The sequence below is a fragment of the Parasteatoda tepidariorum genome, chromosome 1 (genome assembly GCF_982258835.1).
Source record: "Parasteatoda tepidariorum strain Cologne lab strain chromosome 1, Ptep-v5.0, whole genome shotgun sequence".
Classification (NCBI taxonomy): Eukaryota; Metazoa; Arthropoda; class Arachnida; order Araneae; family Theridiidae; genus Parasteatoda; species Parasteatoda tepidariorum.
The window spans coordinates 121,559,772-121,584,836 of record NC_141755.1 but is presented as its reverse complement, the minus strand read 5'-3'; the positions used below and the strand labels follow the sequence as shown (position 1 = coordinate 121,584,836).

At 31.4% G+C, this 25,065-nt stretch overlaps 1 long non-coding RNA gene across 1 annotated transcript; it reads left to right on the top strand.

The window, feature by feature from the left end:
• Positions 1-11,847: 11,847 nt before the first annotated feature.
• Positions 11,848-20,416, top strand: LOC147816836 (uncharacterized). The gene is made up of 2 exons (XR_015429204.1): positions 11,848-18,002; positions 19,489-20,416. It is a non-coding gene; the product is annotated as an uncharacterized LOC147816836 (long non-coding RNA).
• Positions 20,417-25,065: the final 4,649 nt, after the last annotated feature.

Sequence of the window (25,065 nt, the reverse complement as noted above, 5' to 3'; positions counted from 1 at the left end):
GGATTATTAGCATTTTTCAGATATGTGACAATTAGAATTAATAGAAGACTTGGAATGCCTTTTTAAAATTTGGTCTTTACAGAAATGCCTTTTTAAAATTTGGTCTTTACAGAAATGCCTTTTTAAAATTTGGTCTTTACAGAAATGCCTTTTTAAAATTTGGTCTTTACAGAAATGCCTTTTTAAAATTTGGTCTTTACAGAAATGCCTTTTTAAAATTTGGTCTTTACAGAATTGCCTTTTTAAAATTTGGTCCTTACAGAATTGCCTTTTTAAAATTTGGTCCTTACAGAATTGCCTTTTTAAAATTTGGTCCTTACAGAAATGCCTTTTTAAAATTTGGTCTTTACAGAAATGCCTTTTTAAAATTTGGTCTTTACAGAAATGCCTTTTTAAAATTTGGTCTTTACAGAAATGCCTTTTTAAAATTTGGTCTTTACAGAAATGCCTTTTTAAAATTTGGTCTTTACAGAAATGCCTTTTTAAAATTTGGTCTTTACAGAAATGCCTTTTTAAAATTTGGTCTTTACGGATTTATTATGGGAACTTGGAGGACTTTGCTTTGTGACCCTTGCAGATTTAGCGTGCACTACTCACCATTTAATACACGTGGATTCTTCGGCCGGTGGGATTCGAGCTCACGCTGTCAGCCAGAGGGTCGAATGGGGGTCGATCCGAACCGGAAGGGTAGATTGGTCGAAGGATTATTAGCATTTTTCAGATATGTGACAATTAGAATTAATAGAAGACTTGGAATGCCTTTTTAAAATTTGGTCTTTACAGAAATGCCTTTTTAAAATTTGGTCTTTACAGAAATGCCTTTTTAAAATTTGGTCTTTACAGAAATGCCTTTTTAAAATTTGGTCTTTACAGAAATGCCTTTTTAAAATTTGGTCTTTACAGAAATGCCTTTTTAAAATTTGGTCTTTACAGAAATGCCTTTTTAAAATTTGGTCTTTACAGAAATGCCTTTTTAAAATTTGGTCTTTACAGAAATGCCTTTTTAAAATTTGGTCTTTACAGAAATGCCTTTTTAAAATTTGGTCTTTACGGATTTATTATGGGAACTTGGAGGACTTTGCTTTGTGACCCTTGCAGATTTAGCGTGCACTACTCACCATTTAATACACGTGGATTCTTCGGCCGGTGGGATTCGAGCTCACGCTGTCAGCCAGAGGGTCGAATGGGGGTCGATCCGAACCGGAAGGGTAGATTGGTCGAAGGATTATTAGCATTTTTCAGATATGTGACAATTAGAATTAATAGAAGACTTGGAATGCCTTTTTAAAATTTGGTCTTTACAGAAATGCCTTTTTAAAATTTGGTCTTTACAGAAATGCCTTTTTAAAATTTGGTCTTTACAGAAATGCCTTTTTAAAATTTGGTCTTTACAGAAATGCCTTTTTAAAATTTGGTCTTTACAGAAATGCCTTTTTAAAATTTGGTCTTTACAGAAATGCCTTTTTAAAATTTGGTCTTTAGAGAAATGCCTTTTTAAAATTTGGTCTTTAGAGAAATGCCTTTTTAAAATTTGGTCTTTACAGAAATGCCTTTTTAAAATTTGGTCTTTACAGAAATGCCTTTTTAAAATTTGGTCTTTACAGAAATGCCTTTTTAAAATTTGGTCTTTACAGAAATGCCTTTTTAAAATTTGGTCTTTACAGAAATGCCTTTTTAAAATTTGGTCTTTACAGAAATGCCTTTTTAAAATTTGGTCTTTACAGAAATGCCTTTTTAAAATTTGGTCTTTACAGAAATGCCTTTTTAAAATTTGGTCTTTACAGAAATGCCTTTTTAAAATTTGGTCTTTACAGAAATGCCTTTTTAAAATTTGGTCTTTACAGAAATGCCTTTTTAAAATTTGGTCTTTACAGAAATGCCTTTTTAAAATTTGGTCTTTACAGAAATGCCTTTTTAAAATTTGGTCTTTACAGAAATGCCTTTTTAAAATTTGGTCTTTACAGAAATGCCTTTTTAAAATTTGGTCTTTACAGAAATGCCTTTTTAAAATTTGGTCTTTACAGAAATGCCTTTTTAAAATTTGGTCTTTACAGAAATGCCTTTTTAAAATTTGGTCTTTACAGAAATGCCTTTTTAAAATTTGGTCTTTACAGAAATGCCTTTTTAAAATTTGGTCTTTACAGAAATGCCTTTTTAAAATTTGGTCTTTACAGAAATGCCTTTTTAAAATTTGGTCTTTACAGAAATGCCTTTTTAAAATTTGGTCTTTACAGAAATGCCTTTTTAAAATTTGGTCTTTACAGAAATGCCTTTTTAAAATTTGGTCTTTACAGAAATGCCTTTTTAAAATTTGGTCTTTACAGAAATGCCTTTTTAAAATTTGGTCTTTACAGAAATGCCTTTTTAAAATTTGGTCTTTACAGAAATGCCTTTTTAAAATTTGGTCTTTACAGAAATGCCTTTTTAAAATTTGGTCTTTACAGAAATGCCTTTTTAAAATTTGGTCTTTACAGAAATGCCTTTTTAAAATTTGGTCTTTACAGAAATGCCTTTTTAAAATTTGGTCTTTACAGAAATGCCTTTTTAAAATTTGGTCTTTACAGAAATGCCTTTTTAAAATTTGGTCTTTACAGAAATGCCTTTTTAAAATTTGGTCTTTACAGAAATGCCTTTTTAAAATTTGGTCTTTACTGATTTATTATGGGAACTTGGAGGACTTTGCTTTGTGACCCTTGCAGATTTAGCGTGCACTACTCACCATTTAATACACGTGGATTCTTCGGCCGGTGGGATTCGAGCTCACGCTGTCAGCCAGAGGGTCGAATGGGGGTCGATCCGAACCGGAAGGGTAGATTGGTCGAAGGATTATTAGCATTTTTCAGATATGTGACAATTAGAATTAATAGAAGACTTGGAATGCCTTTTTAAAATTTGGTCTTTACAGAAATGCCTTTTTAAAATTTGGTCTTTACAGAAATGCCTTTTTAAAATTTGGTCTTTACAGAAATGCCTTTTTAAAATTTGGTCTTTACAGAAATGCCTTTTTAAAATTTGGTCTTTACAGAAATGCCTTTTTAAAATTTGGTCTTTACAGAAATGCCTTTTTAAAATTTGGTCTTTACAGAAATGCCTTTTTAAAATTTGGTCTTTACAGAAATGCCTTTTAAAAATTTGGTCTTTACAGAAATGCCTTTTTAAAATTTGGTCTTTACAGAAATGCCTTTTTAAAATTTGGTCTCTACAGAAATGCCTTTTTAAAATTTGGTCTCTACAGAAATGCCTTTTTAAAATTTGGTCTCTACAGAAATGCCTTTTTAAAATTTGGTCTCTACAGAAATGCCTTTTTAAAATTTGGTCTCTACAGAAATGCCTTTTTAAAATTTGGTCTCTACAGAAATGCCTTTTTAAAATTTGGTCTCTACAGAAATGCCTTTTTAAAATTTGGTCTCTACAGAAATGCCTTTTTAAAATTTGGTCTCTACAGAAATGCCTTAATTTCTCGTTCGAAAGGATCAAATTAGAAGTTTCACTTCGTGAAAATTGTGATTGAAGGATAAAGAAAAGGGAAAATAGTTATGGGTCACCACCAGGGCCGGATTAACCTATAGGCACCCTAGGCACGTGCCTAGGGCCTACAAAATTCAGGGGCCTACGAAAAACTTGGGAGAAAAAAATTTGTTGACAAAAATAATTTAGCTTTAAAAACAAGTGTATTTTGCACAAAATTATGAAGATACAAATAAAAATATAATATTTTGCGGTAATAAATTATTTTGCAGAATCTTATGATGTAATATATTACTTTTTTGCGATTTTTGGATTCAACGAAATCTTGTATTATGCTGTCGAATTCCAAACTACGCAAAATGTCGTATTCAATAGACATAAGTACGAGCGATGCCAAACGATCTAGATTCATTGTTGAACGCAAATAATTTTTTATGAATTTTAATCTGAAGAGAGATCTTTCTCCTTCTACATTTGATCCAAGAATCGACAAATATATTCTTAATGCAATGTGAACGTTAGGAAAAGTATTCACAAGTTTAGCTTTAATTTGAGCCTTCAACATTTCTTGTGCAGATTTATGTTCATACAAATTTGAAAATAGTAAAAATTCATCTACAAAGTTTTCCTCTAAATCGGATGAGTAAATTTTCACCAAATTTTGCGCTTTTAGTTTAATCTCAGATTCTGACAAAATTTCGATAAACAAATTTTTAAACTAAAATCCATATTAATAAAAATGTAAAGAAAAAATATGCAAGAAAATTTTAGCATATATTTTGAAAAGAGGGGAGGAGTGGGGGAAGGAGGGGAGGGCCCAAAAACTGCTATGCCTAGGGCCTACGAAAGGTATAATCCGGCTATGGTCACCACACTATGTTATCTCGATAAATGGTCTCTCATTCGTGAGGGTTTCAACGCCTCATTACTGGTAAATGTTTCAGCACACAAAAGACAACTGAACATTTTGCATTGACACGATAAAACTGTATTTTAAATATTCGGATGAATACTAAAGGCACTTCCTTTTCGAATCCATTGACATTTCAATATGCAAGCATTGTAGCTATAACTGTAAAAAATAAGCTAACAATTTATGGATGTGGAAAACAAGCTAACAATTATTAACGGTGAGAAACAAGCTAACAATTAATAACTATATAAAACAACCTAACAATTAACAGTCACTAACTAATAACAAGATTTATAAAAGGTATATAAAAGACGTTCAACAAAAGGGAATTCTTGAAGGTCAGATTTCCGCCTGCGATACCAAAGCGTATGACGAAAGCGATAATGAACTTGAAATTTTTTAACTATCATAATTTTTTGTCTACACCAGAAGCATAAGTTTCATATATGCTTTCGATTTCGATCTTAAATAGCTTTTTCACATACAGCTACCGAATTCCTGATATATGCTCCGTTTTCACTGCTGAAGCTGTTGCTATTTTATTAGCATTACGACTAATTTCTACACGCTCTACTCGGAAGTATTGTACATATTCCGATAGTATGAGCGTTTTGAGCCAATTAGAAAAGTTTCACTGTGATACTCATCCAATTTTATGTTTCATTATTCATTTGCTAACTACTCTTCAGAAGAAGGGATTTGGGTACCAAGTCATGTTGGTATTCCAGGTAATGAACTAGCTGACTCAGCTGCACGATCTGCCACATCTATGTTAACATTGTCCGTACCCTTCTCTGACATGAAACTACATGTTCGAAAAATTGTAAAATCATTATGGCAACATCAATGGGACCTCAAAGTTTTCAATAAACTCCACAGCATCAAATCTGATTTGGACCATTTCCCAGTACTTCGATTGCGTAGAGCAGATGTAAAACTAACCCGTCTTCGAATTGGTCATACCCGGTTGACACCTCCATTTGTTGCTAGGAGAACCAGCTCCTCAATGCCATGGTTGTAACGTTCCTCCCACAATTCATCATATAACATGCCCATGTCTTAACCAGTATCGGTTAACGTATTCTATTTTATGCATGCAAGATTTGTTAGATAATATTCATCATCCAAACATTTTTGCGTATTGACGTGCTCTTGGTATTTTTAATTGTATATAAATGTTTTAATACATTTGCAATTTTATTCACTTTACTTACTTCATGTATTTTATATCATATTCACACTTTTATCTGATTTTATTCATCAACTTATACAATTTTATCAGTTATAATTATACGAATAACTAAGTGTTGCACGCATCATGTCTTATGAACTGTTTTTACCGTATTGTTTGGCGCAGCATGTCCTCTTTTGGACTTTGTGCCACTAAACCCTACATTCAATCCAATCCTTAAATAGCTTTTGTTACTAATATTATTAACAGTTTTTATCTTTTGATTACTCGTCGCCCCCTGATCGCTCCCCAAAGAATTATCGCCCCCTTGTGGGACTCTATCGCCCTCTTGGGGCAATCGCCCCCAGGTTGGGAACCACTTATCTAGGACTTATTTACGATCTAGGACTTATTACGATATTTACGACCTAGGACTTATTACGACCACCATTCTAGGACTTATTACGATATTTTGAGATCTAAAGCATTTTCTTGGAAATTTCGTTTTGTTTCCATAGAATAATTATGAACACATTCAGTAAATTGTGAATTAATTTCATCCAAATGGGAGTTTTCAACAGCCGCTTCAAAAGTAGTAGGATTTCTTGTTAAAGCTAAACGCTTAAAAGCCTTCCAAGAACTTTGCAAGTTTTGTCTGATAAGTTAAGCATCTGCTTTCGGCGCGTTTAGTAAACCAAAATAGTTGATGGTTAATTTTGATACTTTAAAAACTGATTCACCAGGGTTCTGTTTACAGTTAGAAAACTGTTGCTGTCAATGACTTAGCGCAGTTTTAGTTTCAAAATAATTCTTGCATTTTTTACTATCGATTCAAAATTTTTTTAGTTTATAAGCTCCGGATCTCCGATAAAGAATTGAAGAGCGGACCCTTTAAGTTCCGACTTTAATACCGCAATTCTGCGTCATTCCATTCAGCAATTTCACAGATTTCTTTTAGATTGTTAAAAAAGTAATTAACATTTGATAAAATTTCCTCATCACAAAAATATTAACAAAGTTTTGATACCCCGCAATTTTATTTGGATACAGGTCCATTTTTTTTCCGAGCAGTTATTCGTCGTAAGAACTAATTATGATTTTCTCTTAACATATTACAACATAGAATAATAAAATAGAACCTCAATTAAACTATACAAACTATATTGCATTCCAAACAGTAATGCTAATAAAATATTGCAGATGTAATGAATAAATATTTTATATCATATTCACACTTTTATCTGATTTTATTCATCAACTTATACAATTTTATCAGTTATAATTATACGAATAACTAAGTGTTGCACGCATCATGTCTTATGAACTGTTTTTACCGTATTGTTTGGCGCAGCATGTCCTCTTTTGGACTTTGTGCCACTAAACCCTACATTCAATCATAAGATAAATATTTCTAATGTTTTACCAGCTTTATAAGTGCAACTTTTATGCAGAACAAATTCACTTAAATTCGGAATTTTAATATAAAATTTAGCTGCAGTCTGTTTGTCGCATCTAATTAAACCTTAAATTTTAAAATGTTTCGAGAAATAAAAGCCTTCTGTATTCTTTATAACCGAAACTGGACAAGGTAACGCAATCAGTTCTACTCTCCGTTACCATTGTTTCGGCAAATATACTTTTCCCACGGCTATATATTTAAATTTCCCGCTGAAAAGTATAGCCGAAGCAAGAAAGCGAAATTTCCAAAAAGACACAATATGAGCGTTCAGCGGCACGTTTTCATCAGTTATAAAGAAATTCTCCAAAAACAATTTTAGGAATAAGAGTACCTCGACAATTAGAGGTACAGGCGTGAAATTGAAAGTTCCAGAATGGTTGGGCGTGCTCGAACTGGTAGCGGTAGACGGCCGTTCTGCTCCCTTTTCGAACTCGTCCAATCTTTCTGAAAATTTTCGTATTTCACGTTGATGTAGAATAAGGTAGTAAGGGCTAGAGTTACTTTTAGATTGGGTGGACCTGGACTGCGACGTTAGGTCGCATGTTCGTGACCTGAAGTCTCTGAGGAAATCTAGCTCTTACAGATTAACATGTGTTTTCTTCCAATTACCTAAGAATTCTATAAATAACATATTTAAATTAATAACATTTTTAAAGGGCTGGAGTGGTCTAGAGTAAGGTCCTGGACTGTGACTTGTTCGCAAGTGCGTGCCCTGAAAAAGACCCTAGTGCTTTAAGTGTTTTCGTGCAACTTGAACGTTCATAGTGTTCAGAGCGTTACATTAAGATATCGACACTATTTTAAAGGCTATTAAATTTTTAAGTACTGTAATTCGTTTAAAAAGAGTATCAAAAGTTTGTTTAATCGAAATTGAGGGCTTTTATTCAGTTTTAAATGTTCAAAATATTTATATTTGAATAATTTATTTATATTCCACAAATTCGAATGAGAAAGTTTTAAAAATTATAAAGTAATATTCACGATGAAAATCTGCAGAAATATATATCAAAAGCAGAAAATTTAAATTTAAATTGTAAAATTTTTATTTTAAGAAATAGTTCTTTAACAGAGATAGTACTTTTCAGATAATATTAAGCTTGTCTAGGATAATTTGCTCTTAACGGACATTCAGCTATACTGATTGAAGTTTATGAACCTATGTATTTCAATTTAAAGAAAATTAAATTTTTACTGCTGGATAAACTTGTAATATTAATCAAATATGCGTTAATTTTGTAAATAAATGTTTCGGCTCTGTGTAAAATTAAATTCTAGTCAACTTTTAATTAGAAGTCAATACGCATTAGTTATTCCAATTTCATCTTTTGTAACATAACACATTGAACATGCACATCTCGCAATCAGATGTAAACTGATTCGCCATTACAAAGCCGATGTGACTGATCCACTACACACGCGCACCATAGATTCATTTGATTAGCCACTAGAGAATAGACGAGGATCCACGCAGTTGGCTGTAGGGTTATTGATATGGGTGAAAAATCTGTGGCCAACTAATCGATAGTAACTTTTTGTTTTGTCCCCAATACCGTTAGCCTTTCGTGTTCTGAAACCCTGATGGATGTTACAGTAGGATTAACAAACTAGATTAACCAGTACAGCAATTTTGTCCAATAGCTCTTCAATATTGGCCCCAAAATTAATCAATAAAATCAATTTCATTAAACTTTACCTAAAACTAGAAAGCCGCGGTCACCAGGGGCAGCAACCAGACGATAAGTTAAGGACTGAAATATTTTTAATGCAGTGACCACCTCCGAATCTCCAAGTAAGAGCTGAAAGAATTAACCAATGAGTGTTGGACCTTTCTATAGGGAGTGTGCCAGTTTTCTAAGTCTTCGTATTTCCCAGAGAAAAACGAAACTACGTCTCGTATTTTTTCCGACCTCCCAGTTTCTTAACAATGCTCTTTTAAAAAAAATTTTTAAATTTCTGTACTGGTTGGGGGACTTGAAAGACTGTGGAACTCTAGTTCTAATCTCAACAAAATCAGTGGTACCTTAATTTCAGTTCCAGCACTAGCTCAAATGACTAATATCAAGCTTAATTACTTTCCTTCATTAATAAGCTTAATCTAACTAATATCAAGCTTAATTACTTTCCTTCATTAATAAGCTTAATCTAACTAATATCAAGCTTAATTACTTTCCTTCATTAATAAGTCACTTTAATGAGTTTACAACTTACCTTGATATAGTCTTAATTCAACAACTTTTAATTAAACTTTTATATTGTGTGTCTACTAATTTCATTCCCTTTGAGCTAGTCTGGACAGTCTTCAGTGGGTCTGTAGGAAATGGGCATTGGACGCACAGGGAATACCCTCTTCAGGTTGGTTCCCCTGCCTAGGATTGTTTGTTGCGTAGGATACATCAAAAAAGCTGCTAAAGTCGTATTTATCAAAAGCTTGCCGTGACTCACTTAGAGAATCGAATATTATGTTTTTACAATTAAATCCTTTGTGAAAAATTGCGACGTATTAATACGTAAACATTTAATTGCATATTTAGGTTTGAAACTTGTAACTAAATTTTATAACGTTTGAATAAAATTCATTGTAACGAAACGTATGGAACGTAGAATAATTATTGTAAAGAAACATAACTGTTCCAACTGAATTAAACTAAAATTACCAACATAATCATTGCTGAAAGATATTTAATTCTTATTACCTCTTTTTACTATAAACTTTTCATTTTTTGTATTTGTTTCAAATCTTCAAGTGGGCATTGTGAACATTAAATCAGAAATAATTTTCCCTAGATACTATTGTTTGCACAAACGATATCGAAGATGCAACAAAGTGTTTAAAATTATCAATGTTTTCTTGCTAGTCAAAATGTAGAAGCTTTAAATTCTATTCAAAGTTCACGAAAATAATTGCAACCTTCTCTCAAACTGGTTCCTAAAACATTTCTTAAGGCAAACTTTGAACATTCAAAATCTTTGAAATAGAAGAAATTATTCCAGGAATGTCAATCACTCGCAGCAATTTTACATTACGCTGGCTTTTAGGACACTGGAATCTTACAAATCAAAATTTTAATTCGGTTAAAGCACTGATATCTATAGTTCCATAACAGATGACGATGCAATTAAGTTTCTTTATCTAATATGAATCGTCCTAATCTTTAATCTTAAATTTAAAATAATCTTTAATTTGCATTTTTACTAAGTTTCTACAGGAATTAACTACATCACATCTCGCTGGATGACAAAAGTTTCAAAAGGACTACTATAATCAAAACTGTCAGTTTTTGTCAGTGAATTATCGTCCATTTTTAGCTTTGACTACATTGCGAACACCTATAGTGTTCAAATTTCAACTGGAGCTCTGTGTCTTAAACAAATCTGACCCCTCCTTAAATAAAAACTTTCTAAGTGAGCATCTGGAAACTCGTACCTTAAATTTTCCAAAAAGTTAATTCGGTTTAATAATCTCTTCGAATCTAAATAAACTAATGAAAGTAATTTTGTTCATCCGCAATTAAAGTTCAGGAAGGCTCACCGGCGAACGCCAGATCTGGAATTGTGCTATATTTAATTTTTATCCTTTTTACAGGATAATTTTGGGGTAAGCGCATTAAGATTAACTCTGCTTCATTTTTGACAATTTATAACCAGAGCCTTGGTGGCTTAGGGGATAGTACGGTCGCCTCCTAATGAGATGACCCGGGTTCGATCCCAACGATAGCTGGCTGCTTCGAGATCCGCACCCAGTTTGCACCGACCCAGGACTGACGTAACATATCTTCAGGGATAGACTGATCATGGGTTAGTTCTCCTTCCGTAAGGCTAACCATGGAAGGATTTAGTGGTCTTCCTCTCCGTGTAACTCAAATGCAGGTTACTTCCTTGAAAGTCCTGCAGGAAGGCAAATTTCTCCCAATACTTGATCCAGATGTTCCCTTGTCTTCTGGATTGGGTTTGAAGTGAAAAGTCAATGGAGCTGAACAATAGTAGCCGTAAATGCGAAAGTGGATCTGCCATTCAATGACTATATTATTTATACCCATTGAACTGAACAATCACTTGCCTCCTTCTATTAGTAATTTAATGAAATTAAATCAGTTAAATGTAAATGAATGTTTGAGCTTGCAAATTTTATTCCTTATTGGTTCCTTTCAGTAGCGCATGCATCTTTCTTTGTTCTGCGATACAGAAAGAAAATATACTGTGGTTTAGATTGAAAAGTTTTAATTGCCTAAAATCTTGGTTTAGAAGCTATTTAATGTCTCCTTTAAAAAATAAAAAAACTTAATGAGCTATTAATGAGCTTGATTGCATGGGCCGCTTTAACACCACTTTATATAACATCTGTATTTTTGCTACTGAAAACAAATTTTGGAATATTAAAAATATTTCCTGTCTATTATTTGCAATAGAGTATGATCTGTTTTTTTCTTTGCTGCGAAACTTATACGAAAACAAATTTATTTCTTTAAAAATGTAATTTTAGTTGCTTAATAGGTATATCAATTTTCAAACCAGTCAATTGTATTTATTTGTATAATATCTGTTAGCTGCTATCCTGTTAAGTAAAATTCTAATTTTTTAATGTGTACTATTTTGTACGCTTTATAAAACTTTTCATTTTAGGAATTATGATTATGTATTCACAAATATTTAAATTGTACAGTACAGTTAAGTTTATTGATTTTGTGTATCATAGCTATTATGAATCTCTGTTACTGAACTGACTAGCTGGTGTGATCTACTTTAGATCAAAAGCAGTGGTAAAGGAACATTTTTAGTGCTTCACTGTAGCTTTTTGTAATACACTAACTTTAAGCTTTTGTAATAAGATCTGAAGCAGTTTGCTTCAGATCTTTGTGAAGTATTAGTTAAGGGTTATGCCTTATAGGAATTTGAACATTTTTGTATTTCTGTGTTATTAACCTGTCAACACGTGTCACTAGTCATCAATGATGAAGTTATAAAGCAATTTCAATATTCGTAAATGGTGAAATAGTTTTTTTCTGTACTTGATTATAAAGTTGCAAAACAGTTGGGCGATTTTATAATTCGGTACTTGCACTTCGAAAAGATCAAACATTCCCACTCCTGTGATGACAGCGCCATCATATCGTCAATAAACAAAATGGCGTTTCAAAGTTTAGCTAAATTTTCCACAAGCAAAAATGTTAAGCAACGTCAGCTTAATTTAATACAGCGCTGTATCGCACATTGCACTTGATTGATAATACTTAGTTTTATCATTTGCTTATGCATTTTATTGTAACAAGTGACAAATATTGGGAAATTTTATTCACCTGCATTCACATAAGGTTCAGAAACCTAGGCAGTGTTAAAATTGCTTGACAATATTATAGCCATTTTTGGCAATTGTTTTGATATTTCTAAGTTTAATGTATATCAATGGTACAAGGAAAAACATACAATGAGCTGTACATGCTGTATAGAACTAAATTCTACTGCATAAAATTTTCAGGTGAAATTTGCCGATTTGGCTAATAGTCCTTAGCATTCAAAATCTTGAAGCCGATTAGAACTGTAATAAGAAGCAGGCTTAAATCAAGATGGGTACACTGGATTTCAAAGTGCTTATAAGAATCTTTTACCCTGGCAAAAAAGTAGATTCTAAATGAAAGATTCTTAAATAAGTTTTCCACAAAGAGCTGTTGAGAAAAATTTTACTGACTATTCACGTGAAACTAAAGCTCTTAATTTTCGCTGAGAAGTTTAATTATTTGTTTGAATGAAAAATTTTAGTTTGCTTCAAATCTCCATAAATTGTTCTTATTACTTTATCTGAGTCTTTAAAAGCCCCTTTTATTTGACCAAAATGTATGAAAATTTTGTTAGTATATGACTAATTTATAAATTTTAATTTTAATGTTAACCCATAACCATTAACCTATAGTCATTCTGTCATCAAAATCGTTCAGTTATGTGAGAAAAAGAAATTAAGTAAGACGCGCATAACCTAATTTTTATTTTAACATTAGTAAAGATCGAAAAATACTGTAGAAATATATTACTTATTTTAAAACATAACTTACATGTTTAATATGTTAAAAGCCATTTGCTTGTAATGTTATTAATCAAAGTAATACAAATTTTCTAGCTTTTAACTAAATGTACTTCCTAATATCAGTTTTAATTTTGGTAGATTTTACGAAATTATTTCAGCACCTTTTTCAAAATGATCTTAAACAATTTGAATAATCAATTTTCATTAAATATCAATTTATTATTTTTTTCCCCTTTCGTTTCACTCAGCAATGAAAGCTTAACTGAAAAGCTCTTCTGTATTTGACAAGCATTCAAATGTGAGTCACCATGTAGAAATTTAGAATAAAAAATTCCAGCATAGCATTTCTCTCGCTTTACAATAAATTATATGTTTCATTTATCTTGAATACTGTAAATATCGAAAGCACCTAAACTGGTATAAAATTTAAACTTTTAACATTCAATAAAATTTGAAAATAAAATATTTATCTCTACAGTTACTCATATGCTTTCTTTAGTAAAGCTTTAAACTAATACGACTCGACGCTTTTGACTATAGTTTAGACGCTTTAAAGTCCAAATAAATCTTTACACCAATATGTATGAATATTTTGGAAGCTTTTAATGTATGAAGAGTAAAAAAATGAACATTTGTAGCTGTACGAACTCTTATCTATAATGTGGTATGAAACTGGGGTATGAAAGTATAAACGTATTACAGCAACTAAACTCTTACTCTTCTAACTATACTCTTCCTTTTGTTCAGGAACAATATTTAAAATAATATTGGTTTCTTAATACCACTTGTTTATTGAATTGTTTAATTTATTCTTTTTGTTTTGTGCCTAGGTACTGTTTTTGTCTTTTGTATTTTTCAGGATTGTCTGTATTCTTGATTTGAGGCAGATGTGCAAGTTTTGAGGTGCCATGGCTACAACATAGGATGAAAAGTTTCAAGGAAGAATCAATTTTATGGGGAAACGACTGAATAGACGGAAAATGCTTCCAGCACTAGGAACTTGCCAATTGTTGTTTTGCTAGCTTTGTAGGTGAGCACATTGAACTTTAATTACAATACTCAGATTTATTATTTGCTTATGTATTTTATTCTAACAAGTGATCTATTTTTCACATACCTTTAAATTTTGATGCATAACATATGTTTTACATGGCTTCGTGCCTGTCTTTGTGTTAAGTAAGAAATATAGGGGTAAAAGATCTGAAATAATTTTGCTTACTCTAAATAGAATGGAAAAAACTGTTACTAACGTAAACAAAGCCACGTTTTAACTACCAATCAGACTAGATGCCCACACTGCGTCACTTGCAGATATCCTGTTCTGAACCAATCAGTTTTAGACACGTTACGATAAAACTAAAAAACTTGAAAAAGTAAATCCATAACTTTTTCTTGGAATTTTTTGTTAACTTGGTTAACTGTACCACTTGGCAGGCAAATATTAACAGATTCATTATTTTTCTAATAAGTATGAAAGTGTCAAAAGAAACTATTACCCATTTCTAACTTCATTTTTAAATGTAATTTAGCATTCTCCTTCCTGAAGCTAATAGTAACGATAAACTTGCCTTATTTACTATCTTTCAAAATTCATACGAATATAACTATTTGATTTGTCGATTAAAATAAGTCTAGAATGCTTTTATTTCTTATGTATGAAAACTATAAACGGAGAGTCTAGATCTAAAGGTTATTTCTATTCTCCATGAACTGAGCGATCTAATTAACATTGTTTAACATTTATTGAAAAGTAATGTTATGTTACTTCTGAAATTTTGAGCTTCATATAGTAAAATTTTTCTTAAAATAAACTCCACAATTCGTTTAAGCACACTGTACTAATTTCAGAGACTAATTTCTAAATAACCACCTATATACACTTAGAAGTTATACCAATTTATAGAATTGAAAAATTAATAAAGTCTTCTCTTTGAAAGAGAAGACTTTATTAAGTGAAATTCGGCTTATTATTTAATGACTCTGCAGCCCTTTGATAGTCAAGGAATTTAGAATCTTTTATTTTATTCTACCCTCTTCCCAGCCACGATGTCCCAGATGTTAAATTTTACTGTTTCAGAACCTCCATTAATGCAGTCAATCTGGATATGCCTCAGGTTCCAGTTCGTTTAAAATGTGTCCAGTAAATTTGTTACCGATTACTTTACCGTTACCGTTCTGCATCCAATTTTTGCTCCCCTGTTCAACTCTTAGTTTTCCTGTCTCCAGTTGCCGTTTTTTCACTGAACTTTCACTGGGATCATGACGTAGCTCAGTTTTCTGAACAGCGTGTCCGTTTTATATTAAAAATTATTTACCAATTTTGATCGTCTAGAACGTCTAAATTCATGAAGATAACAGAAACAACGCTTCGTTTTATCTCTTTTTTACTTACTGGACACCCTACATCTGTTTGTTAAATAACGGAAGAAGTCATTAATAACGACGTGAAAAGGAGAAAATTAATCTTTTAATCATAGATTTTTAACACTATGAACGTCTGCAAGGAATTTTTTGACATACGCTTTCGTTGGATATTTAAGAAAAGGTACTTTTATCAAATATGTTGTCATTGTATTATAGAAACGTATTCTGAAACGAAAAATTTCTGTACTGAACAAGTGTGAAATCCGAATTGGAGCAGAACGGCCGTCTAGCACTCCCCTCTTCGAGCTTCACACTTGTTAGCCGTTTCGGAACTTTTCCGTTTTTCAGACTACGGTGCCGTAAGGGCCGGGGTTCCGTAAGAACTGGGGGGTCCTGGATAGTGATGACAGCTCACATATCCGTGACCTGAACTCTCTGAGGTACCCTTGCTCTTACAGCGAAATCTAGCGGTTAAATTAGCTGCTACATTTTTCTCGCTCTAGTTAAATTAACATTTAAAGGCTGAGGTGGTCTAGAGTAAGGTCCTGGACTGTAACTAAAGGTTGCAGGTCCGTGCCCTGAAAAAACACCCAGCGCTTTACTAGCATTATAACTTAGTACAGACGTTCATATTGAATTCACAAATTTTAAATTTTACGATATTTTCGAGGTAGATAAATTCGAAGTAAAATTTGTTAAGGAATAAAATGGGACATTTGTGAACATTTTAACTGGGGTCGTTCAAAGTCCTTTAAATACAAATAACAATTTACAATTTCTGATACCAAAATTTAATTTGAAAATGTAGCTTAATATTAGAATAAAAAGCTTGGGACAAATATTGGGAAATTTTATTCACCTGCGTTCACATAAGGTTCAGAATTCTGGGCAATGTTAAAATTGCTTGACAATATAATGGCTATTTTTGTGAATTGTTTTGATATTTCTAAGTTTAATGTATATCAATGGTAAGGAAAAATTTGCCGATTGGGCGAATAGTACTTAGCATTCAAAATCTTGAAGCCGATTAGAACTGTAATAAGAAGCAGGCTTAAATCAAGATGGGTACACTGAATTTCAGTGCTTATAAGAATCTTTTCCCCTGGCATAAAAGTAGATTCTAAATGAAAGATTCTTAAATAATTTTTCGCAAAGCGCTGTAGAGTAAAATTTTACTGACTATTCACGTGAAACCAAAGCTCTTAATTTTCGCTGAGAAGTTTAATTATTTGTTTGAATGAAAAATTTTAGTTTGCTTCAAATTCCCATAAATTGTCCTTATTACTTTATCTGAGTCTTTAAGAGTCCCTTTTATTTGACCAAAATGTGCGAAATTTTTGTTAGTATATGACTAATTTATAAATTTTAATTTTTAATGTTAACCCATAACCATTAAACTTTAGTCATCAAAATCGTTCAGTTCTGTGAGAAAAAGAAAGCGAGACACGCATCACCTAATTTTTATTTTTACTAATGTTAAGATCGAAAAATACTGTAGAAATATATTACTAATTTTGAAATGACTTACATGTTTAATATGCTAAAATCAATTTGCTTGTATTGATATTAATCAAAGTGATACAAATTTTCTAGCTTTTAACTAAATGTACTTCCTTATAGTCTGTATCAGCTTTAATTTTGGTAGATTTTAAGAAGTTATTTCAGCACCTTTTTCAAAATGATCTTAAACAATTTGAATTATCAATTTTCATTAAATATCAATTTATTCTTTTTTCCCCTTTCGTTTCACTCAGCAATGAAAGCTTAACTGAAAAGCTCTTCTGTATTTGACAAGCATTCAAATGTGAGCCACAATGTAGAAATTTAAAATAAATTCCAGCATAGTTTTTTTCTCGCTTTATAATAAAATATGCGTTTTATTTACCTTGAATATTGTAAATATCGAAAGCAGTAATAGGTATAAAATTCAAACTTTTACCATTCAATAAATTTTGAAAATAAAATATTTATCCCTACAGTTACCCATATGCTTTCTTTATTAAAGCTTTAAACTATTACGACTCGATGCTTTTGACTATAGTTTAAACGCTTTATAGTCCAGATAAATCTTTACACCAATATGTATGTATTTTTTGGAAGCTTTTAATGTATGAAGAGTAAAAAATGAATGAACATTTGTAACTGTACGAATTCTAATCTATAATGTCTAACTCTAAATTAACATTGAATTTTTTTGATCTACTGGGATATGAAAGTATAAACTTATTACAGCAAGTATACTTTTAATGCTCAAGAACATAATGTTGTTGTTCTTGACGTATGCCATTAAGGCAGAGGGGATGTGATTGTTCTTGTTTTCCAGTACTGTATTTCAAATAATATTTGTTTTCAAATACTTCTTTTTTCGAATTTAATGGATTGTTTAATTTATCCCTTGTTTTGTGCCTAGATACTGTGTTTGTCTTTTGTATTTTTCAGGAGTGTCTGCATTCTTGATTTGCGGCAGATGTGCAAGTTTTGAGGTGCCATGGCTACAACATAGGATGAAAAGTTTTGAGGAAGACTCAAATGATTTGAAGGGGGAACGACTGAATGGATGGAAAACGCTTCCAGCACTAGGAACTTGCCAATTGTTTTGCTAGTTTTGTAGGTGAGCACATTGAACTTTAATTACAATACTCAGATTTATTATTTGCTTATGTATTTTATTGTAACGAGTTATCTATTTTTCACATACCTTTAAATTTTGATGCACAATATATGGACAATATATTTAATATGGACAATATGTATAGGAATAATATATTTAAATTAAAGAATAGCAATAATTTTTATTGCTGTGAGAACTGAGGACTGTAACAGTAAAAGTCTTCGGTAACTGAGAGCAGACTTACGATCGATGTTTTAAAGTTTGGCGTTTGCTTTGTAAGAAATTGCAAAATTAGGAAAAATTTAAAAAACAAATGCGTGAATTTTTTTTACTGGGAAAAAGTTAACCCGAATTGATAATTTGTAGAAGTACATAAATTAGCGACTATTTGATACGGATAAATTTGTATTAATAAAAGAAATGTTCGCATTCTTATTTTTATGAAGTCTTGAAACTAATTTTATAGGGCTATTTCAGAATTTAATTATTTTGAAAAGGGGTCAACTTCACTTTGGATCCATTGGAGAAAACCTCTTTCCAAAATGATTTAATTTTTGAAATTGTATATTCTGAAAAGAAACTTTAAATGCGTCATTCAATTTTAAAATAAAGTTTATTCAAAAATTTTTAAATAATGAAAGAAATTTAAAATTTTATTAAATCTTAAGTATTTAATAAACATGTTTTTCATATCTATACTTAATTTGCTTAAAATTATTCTATTTCCAGTGGTTATAACAAGTTGTTGCGTTACGTTAGTCTTATTTAATTTTCTTCTTTTTAAATGCATATGAGTATAAGCTGCTTATAGGGGATAAAAATTTTTGCATTCATTTGGAATAATAAAATTAAGACATCTGCCACTAATTTCTTCGAGGTTTTTACTTCAATATTTTTTTTATGTATGTACTTATTTAATTATACTCTACGATTGGTTCATACAAACTGTAGGATATAAAATTTGGATTTTTTAATAGAACCTCAAGTCATAAAAATTAGTTTCATTAAAAGTACACATATCTGAGAGTTAAAAATTCTTAAATCGCCTTCGTATAAATTTCATTATAGATATACCTGGTAATCTTATTTTTTTCTCACTGAATTTGATTTAAATCATATATTTAGATAATAGTTAATCTGAAAGTTCTATTGAACAATATTTTGTGCGCTTAAAAGTTTAGAAGCTTAAAATTTCAAACAAATCTTCGCACCAATATATATGTATAATTGGAAGATTTTTAATACATGAAGAGTAAAACTGGGTATGAAGAGTATCTACTGGGGTATGAAAGTATAAACTTATTACAGCAAGTATACTCTTAATGTTCAAGAACATAATGTTGTTGTTCTTGACGTATGCCATTAAGGCAGAGGGGATGTGATTGTTCTTGTTTTCCAGTACTGTATTTCAAATAATATTTGTTTTCAAATACTTCTTTTTTCGAACTTAATGGATTGTTTAATTTATCCCTTGTTTTGTGCCTAGGTACTGTTTTTGTCTTTTGTATTTTTCAGGATTGTCTGTATTCTTGATTTGCGGCAGATGTGCAAGTTTTGAGGTGCCATGGCTACAACATAGGATGAAAAGTTTTAAGGAAGAATCAAATGATTTGATGGGGAAACTACTGAATGGATGGAGAAACGTTTCCAGCGCAAAGAACTTGTCAATTGTTTTGCTAGCCTAGTTGGTGAGACGATTAACTTTGATTTTTCTCTTTGTTCCTCGACGCTCTTTTTTAATGAGCAATTGAAAGTCCAACAGTCACTGAATGCTCTCTAGATTATATGTTGTCTACGTCCAAATGAAACAGAGTCCTGCTGTGAATGAGACTAAGGAATAAGACATTTAACTTACCTCCCAATGAGTCGGCTCAATTTCTCAGTGATAGACGGAGTGTGAGCATACCGTCGAGCTAACCGTGGGAGGTTTTCCTGGTTTTCCTCTCCATGTGACGCAAATGCGGGTTAGTTTAATATAAGTCCTCCAGGAAGGCAAAAAATATGAAAGCTCTTTAAAAGTGATGTAATCAATTTTGTATATTGTTGTCATACTGACTATATCTAATTCTTTTTAAAAGAATGTAATGCAATTTAATAGAGAATTATTTTTTTAAAAAAGAGTATTTACTGTAACATATTGAAATATGACGAAAATTGACAAAGTGCTTTTAAAATTTACGCATGTATGAAACTAGAACAATCTACTCTTATTTTGATCATGATTATGTTGACAAGTTGTAGTAGTAAATATGTGTTTCTTCTTAGTTTATTTCAAGTCCAATTTAAAGCTAATTGTATTAAATTTTTCGATATGGTGTTGTAATTTATATATGAGATTTTTATAAAGTACATGATTTAATCTTCGTTTGTTTTTGTAATATTTGAGATCTACTAAATAAATGTGTTTAAATTTAGTTTTTGGTCTTTTTTGCATTTTTCTAAGTTTAGATTAAAATGTGTATTAAAATTTTCCAATCTAAGTAAACTTCGAGAATTTAGTTTCTAAGATTAAAATGGTTTTCATGTTGACACGACTCCAAAATTAGCTTTCGTATCTTATTTGAAATCTATTTCTGAAATATCGAAGCTGTTTTGTGCGATGATATCACCTTTAAGCAACTAGTCTTTTCAATGATCGGAATTTCAGAGTGCTAATCTTCAAAAGAGTAACCTCAACTCTATTGTTTAGATCTTCAGTATTCGTCATAATTGACGTCCCCCGTTTAAATCATAGTCTCCTAGTTAGTGAAAATCTAATCATTAGAATAACTTATTTAGGGGTGCATCTTTATTTTGTGCTCTGCTTACCTTTTTTCTTCGTAGTGAGAAATTGTTTATAGTGTCAGGATGAAGTGCGCCGAACTAGAGTAGCTTTCATTCACTAGCTTTTTACTTAGGCTTAATTTTTGACATTAGAATGAATACATTCGGAAATTTATCCGCTGTGGACTAAAAACTGATGATGTATGTTCTCAAGTTTAGTTTTGCTAATATTTTAATCTAGTTTTCATTGATAATGTAGTTTAATTTTTGCTCGTAATTCAAGAAGTTTTTAGAGTTGGAAATTCTTTTAAGCAAAGTTTCAACATTTATTAATTTCGTGCAGGTGCCCAGCAGGTAACTTATACCCATCATTTGCTTTCGAAAGTTTTGTTTAGGCAAATTTCAGGGTGATTATTACAGATTGAATTGCCTTGTCATTCACTGCACTTGCCATTGTTTATGTTTTAAGATGCTTCTTGCCGCCCCCATGAATTGCAGGTTACAATGTTTTGTTTTTCGATCCATTAATGCTATGTTCTTAAAGTGTCTAGGCATCGATTTCATTAAGAAAACATGAAGGTATAACTTTTAAAATTTCTAATACTTATCTTAAGATTTTCTTTTAAAGGAGTTTATCAGTACTTGTTAAGCTCTTGTGATTCAAGAAATTTCACAATTTTAATTTTCTTTAAAACTAAATCCTGAATACTGCGAGGTTGGACACGTGTGCTACTAAAAATCACGTTAAGGATTTGGAAGAAAAAAAAAACAGCTGAACCATTCACTCTTTAAAACTCTACTTGCTTAAAGAAACCTAGATTTAAATAATTTGGAAAATTTTGTTCTGTTGCAGTGTTTCTTGAGTTTCGTGTAGTCTTCAATAAGGTTTTAAAGGTGACGAAAGTGATTTCTGATTGTATGTTTCTGATTTCAAAATATGATTGATAAAGGTTCTTAATTTTTAATTTCTATAATATAGATTTCAAATTTCAGAGCGAATTTTTTTTTTCAAGGAGACTTAAAATTTTAGACATTAGTTTGACACGGAAAATTCACCCCCCCCCCGACATTAGAAAACTGATGTTCGTTATCAGATTAATGGGTATCTAATTTGTTTGGGATTTCGATTGTTCTCTTTTCCAGGCTTACTACAAAAGGCGTGGAACGTCCTTCACGAGGGCAAATTGCTTCCAAATCAAGAAGTTCCCTTGTCTTCTGGACTGGGTTCAAAATGACGGAGATAAACATTAATAGTAAACCGAAAATTGCTTCTACTGCTTAACGATGGTGGTTAAAGACTTTAGTGGTTCAATTTCAAAACGGCGCTTTTGGTCGAAAATTGCGGGAAAGGCTAGCGTTGACGCAATTTTGGAAAATTGCTAGATTTTCTTTAATTCTATTATTATAATACATAATGGATTTTTAATTGTCTCAATATATTTTACTGCATTTTTTTCAAACTTGATTTTTTTAGTATAATATGCCAAAAAATTAAATGATTATTAAATAGGAAATTTATTTATTTAATTTTCATTAAAGCTGTATCCTGAATACTGCGTGGTTTGACAAGCGTGATAAAATTTCGAAAATTCATGTTAAGGACTTGGATAATAAAAAAAAAACTGCTGAACCATGCACTTTTCGAAACTATACTTGCTTAAAGAAACTTGTAGAACCTTGATTTAAATAATTTGGAAAGTTCTATCACTGTTGGGGTTTCATTGAGTTTCGTGTAGTCTTCAATAAGGTTTTAAAGGTGATGAAACTGATTTCTGAATAAAATAAGCATGATTGTTAAAGGTTAATTTGTAAATTTCATAATATAGACTTAAAGTTTCAGGGTGTAGTTTTTTTTTCAGGTACACTTAAGATTTAAGAGACATTTGTTACACACGGAAAATTTACCTCCGATGTTAGGAAGCTGATGTTCGTTATATCAGATTATGGGGTATCTAATTTGTTTGGGGTTTTGGTTTTTTTCTTCCAGGCAATGGTTTTGTAACAAAGTCGTGGAAAGTCCTCCTCAAAGGCAAATTGCTCCCAAATCGAGAAGTTCCCTTGTCTTCTGGAATGGGTTCTAAATGACAAGGTTACGGAGAGGAACATAAATACAGTGAATTCGCGATAACTCGAATCTGATAGGACTGACGAAAAACTTCGACATATCGGAAGTTCGACTTACCGTTAGTTTCGGTTTTGGACTTTCAAAATATTGTCGGATTATTTAATTAATGCTTATTAATTACAAATCTTCTAAATGCTTACAATATTTAAGATCATTTTTCTGACAAGCCATTTACGATAAGACTGTTTGAAGTACTTTATGATACCCTGGTCCATCGGCTGCAACTTTGCTGTTGTGTTTGGCGGGAGAAACTGCAAGTTTACTGCTTTCAAATTAGGTAGATCACTATGCGCTGTGCATTTATCCATAAAGAGTATCAGTTTTCTTTTCTTAGCGAATAATGTCCGATCCAATTTTCTTACATAGTTTTCAAATAAAACTGATGTCATCCAAAACTTTTTGTTAGACTTGTAATCCAAAGGATACGTTTTTACATTCTTGAAACATCGGGGATTTCGGTATTTTCCGATAGCAAGTAAGGGCAATTTCTCTGTCCCAGACGCATTTCCTCCAACTAGGACAGTCAAACGTTCCTCGCTCATTTTACCCCCTGAGCAGTTTTCATCCTTAAACATCATAGTCGTATTTGGAAGACATTTAAAAAATAAACCCATTTCATCAATATTGAAAACATCATTTCAACTGTATCTTTGAAGTAAATTTGGTAACGTTTCATTTAACCACTGTTCACATACTTCAAGAGGGACAGCTTTAGCTTCGCCATGAAGAGTGCGAAAGACATTGTGTGTGTGTGTTGCAAAGGAAGGGACAAGATTTCAGCTTCTAGGTTTTTTTCTTGCTTCAACAGATCCAAAAAAAATCGAGTTAAAGGGAGTAAAATTCGAGTAATCGAGAATAATTAACATGAAATTGAAGATAACAGGGTCGGGACCTCATAAAAAAATCGAGTTATAGTAATATTCGAGTTATCGTACTTCGAGTTATAGCGAATTGACTGTAGTTGTGAACAGAAAATTGTTTTGACTGCTTAACGATAGTATTTAAAGAGTTTACAGATTCAATTTCAAGGTCACGCTATGAGTCGAAAATTACACGACTATTTGTGAGAAGGGCTGGCGTTCACGAAATTTTGGAAAAATGCTAAATTTTCTTTACTTCTATTTAACAATATATAATGGATTTTTAATGTAGTCTCACTATATTTAACTGCATTTTTTTTTCAAACTTGTTTTCAAGTCTAATATTCCAAAAAATTAAAAGAAATGATTATTCAATAGAAAATAATTGTCTGATTTTTTTAAAAAGTTACTGATGTCAATAACAGTGATTTTGGATAAAGATCCGATGGGCAGTAAATACTGTGACTGTATTTTATTAGGTTCTGTTGCAAATGTGTGCAACTAAATATTTTAAATATTGTTCAAAATAAAAATATTCTTTAATCTATTTTGCGATAATTTCTTAAAGAGTCAAAGACGTGAAAACAAAATTTAATACTAATAAAGCGTTTATAAGAATCAAATCACGCTTAGAAACTAAATCTGTAGCTAAAGTAGACCTTTCCACTTGTTGCACTGTGGGCCAGAAGACCATAATCTTTGACCAAAAGTCTAAATTACATTTTCAACTAAAATATTTGTAGGCAGTTTTAACAGAGCCCAAATTAAGTATTCATAATCATTCCAAACATTATCATTTACTTTTTGCACAGACAAGAGTACAATGTCATGAAAAATACGCTAAAAAAAATTTTTTTAGTGTAACTTTTAAATTTATATTTCAGAAATATACATAGGAATTTCACCTTAATGTTGCATTTTTATCAGAGTAATGAGTCTGAAATGATAGTACCATTTTTCAATGTGTTGGATTAGTTAATACTCTTGACAATCTTCTAGTTAAATCTTATCATTTGACATTTTATAATGTTTGAATGACTTTCGAAACTTATCTCCAAAAAGATCCACGAGGTCATTAGCTAAACTTATTTTTATTACCTTCTTTGATGTTTCTTCTTTCGAAAAAACCTGCCCCATTTTGCCCATATTGCAAAGGTGTACTCAATACACCGAAAAACAAAAATTATGTTTGTTTTTTTCGTGTTTTCGCGTTATTTTGTAATACTTCGAAAATATAATTTGTTTTTCATTTTTAATATAAAATTTTGAAAATTATTACATTTTCATTGCTGTATTTAATTATTTAAACGTACTA